General features: G+C 35.5%; 1 pseudogene; it reads left to right on the forward strand.

Annotated features, from left to right (window-relative positions):
• Positions 1-6,049: 6,049 nt before the first annotated feature.
• LOC148956292 (exportin-2 pseudogene) lies at positions 6,050-8,980 on the forward strand (annotated as a pseudogene).
• The last annotated feature ends 1,974 nt before the right edge of the window (positions 8,981-10,954 follow it).

Below are 10,954 nucleotides of genomic sequence, written 5' to 3' on the forward strand. Positions count from 1 at the left end.
CCCTTTACAAAACTCTACATGCACAATTACTACAAGCCATCCTTAGCCTCCCCCCCCCCCGAAAAAAAGGGAAAAAATAAATAATGATAAATAAATAAATTAAAATAAACGAAATAAATGAATTTCTACAAATTTCACGACCTAAATGGATACCGAAGACACAAGATTAAAAATCATTCTCTTTTCTACCTCCTCATCACCCTCCTAAGAAGAAGTGTCACAATCACTGGAGAGAAAATTCGATCAGCAGGGATTAAAACTCATGTGTAGACAAACACTGTCCTTTTAGTTTACTGTGAAATTCATTTAGCTCGTCAATTGTTGAAATTGCCTGAGGTAATGGTTCCCACACTCGAGGGCCAACATGTCTTATGGCAAAAACAGATCGCTTTGTAATAGCCTGAGGTCGCCGAACTAGTGTTGATGCTCAGGTCGAGCAATTGAGAAAATTAACACCACATTTGAGCTGTATATGTTCACATAAGGTGGGCGGCGATAAAGTAATGTTGAATGCTTTTATGAATAATATAAGTATATTCTTCAGGATATTTTTTCAGTTTTATTTTCAGAATTTTATTGGCTAGTGTTTTCTTTTGTGCAGGCTTAACTGAACGTAAATACTAGTCCTTTTTAAGTGTTTTAAGAAAATTTAGAGTACCTTTCAGCATTTTATAGTGTTTCTTAGAGGGGAGCAGCAAAGCTATATTAATGCCCTTCTAAAGAAACATTTCCATATAAGTTATAATTCATTTTTTGAGCAGTTTTGCTGCAAATTTTTAAAGTGGCAAATTTAAATATACATTTGTGTCTTGTGTGTCAAGGAATTACTCTTCTTAAATTTCGCCACCAGAGATATCAAACAAGGCGAATGGGAATGCCATGTGTCAAAATTATTCATCACAAAATCTGGAGAATTTTCAGATTATTTATTTTGTCATGGAGCTTTGTTTACTAGTTACTAAATTCTTTATCGATTAAAAACTTTTTACTCAATTAAAAACTAAAATAAAATTTAAAAGTTCCAAGTTAAATTAAGTTATTTTATTTTTAAGTGTTATGATGAAAATTGTGCATTAAAAGGAATAGTATCAAGGAGCATCAATACTTTTTCCAATTTTTCTTTTTGGCATTAGCTCAACTGCCTCTTTCCAGTATTTTATGCATGGTTTGACCCCTCTCCCAGTCCCCATGGCTTCAAGTTATGCAAGTTGCTTCTTGTTAATATATAAGGTTCTTATGGAAGGAGAGGGGGTTATATAAACATTAAACTTCATTCCCTCAGCTGTATGTGTGACATTGCAAATGCACCTTTTTGGATAAACAGGATGGCCATCGTATCTTTGGATTTAGTTTAACATGTCCTTCAATTTCGTCGCACGTTTTACCTTTATACCCTAAGTGGTTTTGAATACACCTACAATCAAAATTTCATCTCTTTTGAAATAACAACTTTCTGCATATAAAAATTGGCAAATTGCATAAAGTGTAATCCTTAACCTAGGGTTTTTGGGGGCATTACATCCCTGGTGGCGCAGTTACTCGACCTTTTGATTGTTTCGAACAAAATCACTTCTTAAAAATTTTGATCAATAATGGACATCAATGGGTATCTAAAATGGACAAGGGGGGCCGGCTACCTTTCAATAGCACATGAACATCTCCTGAAATTTTCAACTTAATACCTTTAGTCATTCCTTAGATATTGATAATACATCCTTCTGACAATAGGCATGTACATAGTGTGTTTTATTGTTTTCAGGATACCTCACCAAAGCTGGGGGGGGGGGTATGTCATCCCATTGACCTAGTAATTCGAGCTTTTAAATATTTTTAATAAAATATCTTCGAAATTTTGATCAAATGTTTTTGGAGGCATTACAATTAAAGACATTGGAGGGGATGTGTGGCCCTTTAATCGCTTTTCCACATCCCCCATTATACCCTGAAAGTTTTTACTCAGTACCCTCAGACTGTTAGAAAGGGCACTAGCCATTTCAATTTCCAATCAGATGAGCCCTTTTTGAAGTTTCTATGACAAAGCGTTCTATGAAAACCTTCTAGCCCCCAGGGGATAACTCACAACCCTTGCCCTGAGAGCTGTGGGGGGGGGGGGGTTGTCATCGTCAAAGGCCCAATTTCCAGAACTTAAAACTACGTTGAATAAAATGGCTATTCCAAATTTTGATTGGATGTGTTTGGGGAAATGGTGGGCGTGGAAGGGTTGTTAGTCACCTCCTTCCAATCACTTTTGACTATTAAAAAGGACACTAGCCCTTTGAATTTCCAATCGAATGAACCTTTTTTGAAGTTTCTATGAAAATACCTTCTATAAAAACCTTATGTCCCCAGGGCATGATTAACAACCCTTGCCCTGAAGTCTGTGGTAGAGTGTCCTCCTCAAAAACATAATTTCTATTTGGAAATCAACTACGCTGAACAAAATGGCTATTCAAAATTTTGATTGGATGTGTTTTGAGAAGTAGTAGGCTCGGAAGGGGTGTTAGTTGCCTTCCAATCACTTTCGACTATTAAAAAGGCCCCAAGCCACTCCAACTTCTTCTTTCTACGAAAACTTCTTCGATACAAAGTGCCCTACTCTAAAGGAAAAAAATAATAAATAATGCACTGTGCCAACATCGTTCTTATGTGCGCCCAAGGTATAACTTAAAATCTTTGCCCTGAGGGTTGTAAGGGAGTGTCCTCCCCAGAAACATATTTTCTATCTGGAAATTAACTATGCTGAACAAAATGTCTATCTCAAAATTTGGATTGGATGTGTTTGGGGGAATGATGGGCGTGGGGGGGGGGGGGCTTGTTGCCGTCGAATTCCTTTTGACTATTAAAAAAGGCGCTAGTCACTCCAATTTCCAATCGAATGAGCCCTTTTCGAAGTTTTACGACAACTCCTTCAATATGAAGTGCCATGATACAGAAAAAAATGCATTGTGTCAACATTGTTCTTTACTTAGGCAGGGTGATTGCTCTGCCTTTGATATCTAGAATCAACTAACCCATAACCCTGGGCCTTTGGGGTGGTGCATTCCTTTTAAATAGTTTTTTTTAGGTGCTACCTCAGCTAAATACTTATTGAAGTTTTGGAATTGCTATTTTGTTCAAACTAGTCAAAGGGTCTGGCTCCCTTTTAAAGAGTCAAAAGTTATTGGAGGGGAAATATACGCATTTTTTGGGAGGGGGGAGTGGCATTATCAAAAGGGGACGTTGTTAATGGACAGAATTGTTTGTGGGAAGATTTTAGAAAGGGATTAGGGTGAAAGGGATTTCCTGGCATGATTTCAAAAACAGTCTGAGAATAAATAAAAAAAAGAACATTTTTTCAACTGAAAGGAAGGAGTAACATTAAAATTTAGAATACATAGGAATTGTTTTGTATCTGAGGAGCCCTATCTCTTCCTCAATAATTGTTGATAATACCAAAGTTTGAATTTTTGTTGCAATTCTTTAAGAAAGTCTGCTCAAAAACAAGGTTTGTTGAATTTGAAGAACAAGTATTTTAAGGCTATAGAGTAAGGAACAAGGGTTAAGGAAGGCGCAGTCCCCCCATACATACAGAATAATTTCTGTTTGCTGTAAGTTTTAATGCGGCTTCTTGCTTCCTTCACAAAAAGACTTGTTTTTTTTCATGTTATTTATTAATTGAGCAATGATTTAAATATTGCATTAAGTATGCAATATCACAAAATGTACAAGAAGAAGTGCAGATCAGGCACAAAGAATGTCAGCTCATATGTTGGTTTTCTATTATTGTAATTTTGCCATGTTTACCTTAAGTCAAATTATCCAACAAATAATCCTCTAGGTATGGGTTAGTCAAGATGTTGAGCCAACGACTAATCTTTGCCCACAGCTCCCTTGAAGGCCTCTACACTAAGGGGCTGGGACTGCTCCTTCGCTTAGGGAGCTCTAGAGTCCCACGACTCTATTTGGGAGGAATATTATTCATGAATTCTTGCTAATGTCATTAATAAGTTCAGAAAAAGTCTGAAATCTTAAATTCTCCAAAAACCCTGTAGGAAATTGGACCAAAGTCCGAAAAGTGTGAATACTGTCAAAAAGACTGTCGGTAGTCTTGATTATTAAGTGACCAAGAAAATACCACCTTCTGGTTAATTGAGTGAAATAGATATGACAAATAAATATTTAAAAGAACCCAGAAGACAAACAATAGTAATAGGAAACAAGAATTTGTAATGAAGATAAGTTTTGTTGATGTGAGGCCCTTCAAATTTTTTTCCCAAAAACATAGGCGATTTTAGAAACAATAAATTACAAAGACGGAGAACTTAGAGGGGGCAGGATGGTATACCTAGTTCGCATACCCTTTAAGACGCAAATAATTTCTAAGACCCAAATATTTTCTATAGGCTATTTTCATTTCTTTAATACGCCACTAGTGGTGAACCCCTTCTCCTTATTGAAAACTTTAATTTTGGTCGATCTTCTCCCAGCATGTCATCTCCAATTGCTGATTAAGGTAATTAACATTGCAGTTCAGCTCCTAAAATGCTATGAATCTATTCCCTGTGTTAGAATTCCAAACTGAAATGGAATTTAGTAAATACATGCAAAAGTAAAGTGTTGACACATTTTTATTCAAAAAAAAAAAAAAAAAAAAAAAAATCAGAAGCTATGGAATTGTCAGAAATTCAAAGAGAAAGTAATTTATGTCATAAGGAACAACAGTTTGTCAGTTTTGATTCAACCAAAATTTTGTATTCTTCTTTCTTATTGAATTGTTGCCGATTATTGGCTAGAAAAACCGTTCTTTAAAATCGGTCTGTAATAGTGGATATCTTGTCAATAGCAAAGTATCTTCCTTGCTGGATGAGAGGTTTTTTATAATAAAAAATGGTCAAGCTATAAAATGCAATTTTTCCAAAATTTCTAAGAGACAAATATCTCTGACTCCCATAATAAAGACACTGTCAATTAAATATTAGAATTGAACAAGTTTGAACTTTAAAAGTTTGAGTTTGTGATCAGAGACTGATATATTTTTTGCTATTGCCAATATGGAACTCAATGCTTTTATTGCATTATATTTTTGTTGTTGCTTATTCCAAATCCAAAGATCCTGAATGCAGCTGTAGTCTTGGCCAAATGGGACAATGTAGTTGGTCCTAGAACGCTGAAAGTATGGGGACCAAAAATCAAGTGATGAATTTTCTTGTACAACTCGCTAAAAAAATTTCATGGGCAGGAGAAGCTGGGAATGATGATGGAGATGAATTAGACGAAGCTTGGGAAGCAAAAAATATTGAATTTGACAGAGAAGAATCTCCTGAAATAGTGAAATAGAACACCTCAAGGAAAGGTAAGGGATTAATTTGAAACTTTCAACAATATTAACCTAAATACATTCTACGACCATTGAAATAAATCAATTTCGTTGCAAAACACAGTAAAAAGTCATGTTAGGCAGTACTTTATGAGCTATTCAGGGAGAATCATGTAAATATATTATGAATCGTGTTTTTCTTCTTATCTTGTGTAACCTTGCTTCAAAACATAAGGAAAAGTCATATTAACCACTATTTTACGAGCTATATTCGCGGAGAAGTCCCCTTTCTCTGAGTCAAAACAAACACAAAATACTGACTACAAAATCTAAATGTTACTATAAAATGTAAAAAAGTTCTTAGAAAATTAAAACTAGTTCGTGGGGCACTGGGATATCTTGAGAACTTTTAAGGGCTCGTTTGAAACAAAATTACTGTATCTATATGCTTTTTTAAATAAACTAAATACCATGTTTAGAATAAAATTGTTCGACAAAAAAACTGCATCTTTGCATACAAGATGAAGAATGACATCATAACCAGAGCTTACAACCATATATGACGTAAAGGTAAAATCTACATTATGACGCTAGCTGTACTGGCATCAATGTTTGATGACGTTATACTATCAATAAAAGAAAGAACTGCAAAAGCGTCAGCATCATTTGATTATTAACAGAGTTAAAGCAAACATGTTAGAGTTAAAGCAAGGACTTCAGAATTTGAACTTTAATCATTCACTTGTACTTAAAATGGACATCAACCCAGGGAGTGTGACTGCACTTGCTGAGTGTCTTCTGCAAACCATATCACCAGATGCTGTAAATAGAAAACAAGCTGAAAGATATATAGCCTCCATTGAAAAGGAAAAAAATTATTCATTGATACTTCTGACATTGGTTTCAAGTTCCAACCTTGATATTACAATTAGGACAGCTGGAGCAATCAATTTCAAAAACTTTATCAAAAGAAATTGGGCTACTGAGGAAGGAAGAGAAAACAATATACATGAAGAAGTAAGAGAGAAAATCAAAGAGCTGATAGTGGATCTTGTGGTCAGGTCACCAGAAAAGATCCAACGACAACTCTCCGATGCCATTGCTGAAATAGGCAAATCTGACTTTCCTGAGAAATGGCCTAATTTGATTAAGGACATGACTGAAAAGTTTGCAACAGGTGATTTTAATATAATTAACGGTGTTCTGAGATCTGCCAACACTTTATTTGCCCACTACCGATTTGAAATTAAATCAGACAAGCTCTGGATGGAAATCAAATATGTGATGGCCAATTTTGCTCATCCCTTTACAGAACTCTTTTTTGCAACTAAGGACTTGACAGCGGTACACAAAGAAAACAAAGAAGCTTTAAAAGTTATTTTTGGATCCCTGAAGCTCTGCTGTGAAATCTTTGAAGCGTTGACTTCCCAAGAGATTCCTGAATATTTTGAGAACAATATGGAAAGGTGGATGAGGGCATTATTGGAACTTCTTACAGAGAATGCTCCTCTTTTTAATACAGATAATGAGGAAGAACCAGGAATTTTGGAAGAAATGAAGACTGTCATTTGCTCCATAGCCCAAATTTTTGCTTCAAAACACGATGAAGATCTTCAGCCATATTTATGTGAATTTGTTACATCTGTTTGGAATCTCTTAACTACGACAGAAAAAGCTCCAAAATTTGACTTGTTGATTAGTAATGCAATAAATTTTCTCTCCTGTGTTGCCAGTAAAGACCAAAATAGAAATTTATTTGAAGCGCCAAATGTCTTAGATGGTATATGCAAGAGTGTAATTTTACCAAATATGGAGTTTAGACAAACTGATAGAGAATTGTTTGAGGATAATCCAGAAGAATATATTAGGCGGGATCTTGAAGGTAGCGATGTGGATACGAGAAGGCGAGCTGCCTGCGACTTAGTCAGGGCCCTGTCCAAGTTCTTTGAGACCAAAATGACACAGGTTTTCGGAACTAACATACAAACCATGCTAGCAAGCTATGTTGCAGACCCTGAAAATAACTGGCGAAACAAAGATGCTGCCATTTACTTGGTCATTGCATTGGCATCAAAGGGGGCAACGCAGAAATATGGTACGACTCAGACAAACCCCCTGATCAACTTGTCAGATTTTTTTCATCAAAACATAGTGCCTGATTTGAAAAGCACAAATGTGAATGAACTTCCTGTTCTTAAAGCAGATGCGATCAAATATGTGATGACTTTTAGAAGCCAACTCGGGCATGGGGAGCTTTTGGCCTCCATTCCCTGTCTCATCAACCTTTTAACTGCTTCCAGTCAAGTTATTCATTCTTATGCAGCCATTGCTCTGCATAAAATATTGAGTATGGAAACAGCAGATACGAAGAAACCGGTGATTCAAAAGGAAGAGCTTTTACCTTTTGCAGAGTCTCTTTTAAGTAATCTTCTACTTGCCTTCTCATTTCCTGGGTCGGAAGAAAATGAGCATCTTATGCACGCCCTGATGAGAAGTTTCCTAGTGCTCCGCGAGCAAGCTGTTCTGTATTTAACACCAGTTGTAACTCAACTGATTGAGAGGTTGAAATTGGCTGCAAAGAGTCCAAGCAAACCCGTTTACAACCATTATATATTTGAGTCTCTGAGTGTGGCTATAAGCATTGTCTGTAAAGTAACTCCTGCTACGGTTGCCGCTTTTGAGGATCTCCTTTTTCCTTTATTTCAAGATATTCTTACGCAAGACATCCAAGATTTTGTTCCATATGTATTCCAAGTGTTGGCACTGCTACTGGAGCTGCGTAGTGCTATGTATGAAGCTGATAGCCCCGATAGGACTATTCCAGATGCGTATATGGCTTTGTATCCCCTTCTTTTATCTCCAGTTCTCTGGAAAAGCTCGGCCAACATTATTGGTCTTAAAAGGCTTATTCAAGCCTACTTAAAGCTGAATTGTAGAGAAATATGTACTCAAATCGTTAAACTAGATGCTCTCTTGTGTGTGTTCCAAACACTTATTTCTTGTCCAAAGTACGACCAAGAAGGTTTAAACCTCTTGAGCATTATTATAACTGAAATTCCTATGGAGTATATTGATGCTTACTTGAAGCAGATATTCTTTGTAATATTCCAGCATTTGTCATCTAAGAAGACAGACCAGTATGTTAAGGGACTAATTGTTTTCTTCAGCTATTTTACCATTCATCGTTCTCCTCAAAACTTAATGGAAATCATCAATGAATTGCAGCCAAATATGTTTGATATGGTGGTAGAACGAGTTTTCATCGCTGAATTACAGAAAGTGTCCCAGAAGAGGGAAAGGAAAATTAGCGCAGTTGGTATTTCCCTCATTTTGTGTAACACTGATTTGGTTGTATCTTCACCAGAGCTCTGGGCTAAATTACTAGAAAGCTTGTTAGCGTTTTTTGAATTACCTGTCCAAGAAACAGAAAGTAAATTCCCACTGTCCTTTGATGCTGAAGAAAGCCTTTATTCTGGTGGCTTTGTAAAACTTCAACATGCTGTAAAATTTGAAGAGGATCCCCTGCCTCAAGTACCTAACGCTGTTGCCAACTTTATAATGCTTTTAAGAAAAGCCTGTGAAGTCAAACCTGGCTTCTATCCTAATGTTCTTTCAAAAATGAAACGAAAGGCACAATCTGTGTTGCAAAAATATTTGACTGTTTTTAATGTAAGTCTTTTGTGATTCGCATTACCATTTTTAATTAAAATGTATAATTGAAAAAAAAAACAAAAAACCAAACATGTCAGAATATGAAGCTAAGACCAAGCAGGGTTACTCTTTTAAGATAATAGTCAAGGCTGAATGCATGTCCAACCCAATACGTGATGAACGAGGTTCAAACATTTCTAAGATTGAACCGTCAAGAAAAAGGCATTTTGAAGAAATACGTGACCCAGATATCAATGTTGTGAATCCAAAAAGAAGAAAAACCTGTAACTTGAGCTTTGAAAATTTGATCCCGTCAGAACTAGTTAAGGATAAATATATTTCCGCCCGATTATGTGATGAATCGGGTGCAAAAATTTTAAAACTTGAACCGTCAAGAAAAATCCCTTTTTAAAAAACAAGCGACCCAGATAACAATGTTGGGAATCCAAAAAGAAGGAAAACTTGTAACCTGAGCTTTGAAAATTTGAGCCCGTCTGTACCAGGCATGGCTAAATTCAAAATTAAAGAAATTTGTTATAATTAAGGACGAACTTTAGACCACAGTAAAATTATCGGTAGATGCAACCTAGAAAAAAACGAACACGGCCAGTGAAAACCAAATTATGGTTACAGCAGTTACTGCATACTGAGAAGCTTCTAGATATTGTTATGTAAAATATAGTTATTTCTATAGAGTCTTAGCAAAAATCTGATTGATTAATCAAAATTAGAGATGCAAAATATTTAAGATGCATGAGCAATAATTTTAATTTTTAATTAAATTTAAAAAAGGTCTGAAATTCTAAAAGTAATTTTAATTTTTGATATGCTCTTGCTACCTCAACACTTGATTTTATAAGGAACGTAAGAGCAAAAAATAGATTATGGTCTCAAGAGAACAAATTGATGATTTGAAGCTTACAAAATATGGCTCTTTAACATTTTATAGGAGTTGCAAATTCAAAGACCTTATCAAGAAATCTATTGACACTAATGGGAAACTTCAGGGAGAAAACTTGAAATGTAAAAACATTTCATTTAACGGATCTGTCAATGTTGACGGATTTCAGGGTCAAAATGTTGATATGAATGGACAGATTCGAGGAAAAACTGGAAATGTAAAAACATCACATGTAACGGATGTGTCGCTGTTGACAGATTTCAGGCTCAAAATGTTGAAATCAACGGTTCCTTTAATGAAAAAATGTCGAAATCACAGAAAATTTTGAGATCAACGGCGGTTTACAACTAAAAAATGGTAATTTGCATAATATTCAAGTTGCCAACAAACAATAGCTGCGTTCGTTTTCGTCTTTCTATGGAAATCTAATCCTCGGTTTTACAATTAAGCCGTTCGTTTTCGCCGTTCTATGAAATGTTTCGCTTATAAGCCGTTCTTTGAAATGCCGTTCTTCGTTCTTAGTACCGTCGTTCTTTGAACAACGAACTGAGCCTCATACTCCGTTCAACAACATTAGTTTTAATTTTGGGTGCCAAGTTTTAAAATAAAAAAAACATGACAGAAAACAAGTTTATTGATATTTAATTTTTTAGATTTTGTTGATGGGGTCTTTCATCTAAAGAATGGTAGTGATTTGTTTTTCGTATATGTGGCACAGTTTTGAAATCTTCAGAAAGTTCTTGAAGCATTTTTGGGATAAAATGCTTTCCAAACTTACAAAAATTCCTTAGGGGTCACTTGGAAACATCATGGGAGGAATTTCTAGATATTTTAGATTACAACTAATACTAAGAGACTCCAGCTAACCCAGGTTTCAATACCCTTAGGAATATGTTCAATTGTTCAAACGTCTTAAGCTTAAAATTTAGAAAGGAAATTCGGCTGATTAAGTGTTAGGCTAAGTGCCACAACTATGAGTATTGTCCATATTATGGAGTAAAAAATATTTTCTTAACATGGGTCCCTATGTAGAGTCCACTATCTAGGATTGCACCCCCATTTCAACTAATCTAATGTCTATGCCCATTCATAAGCATTCAAAAGCA

The sequence above is a fragment of the Artemia sp. Qi Xiang Cuo genome, chromosome 1, assembly GCF_049724085.1.
Source record: "Artemia sp. Qi Xiang Cuo chromosome 1, ASM4972408v1, whole genome shotgun sequence".
In the NCBI taxonomy this organism is placed as follows: Eukaryota; Metazoa; Arthropoda; class Branchiopoda; order Anostraca; family Artemiidae; genus Artemia; species Artemia sp. Qi Xiang Cuo.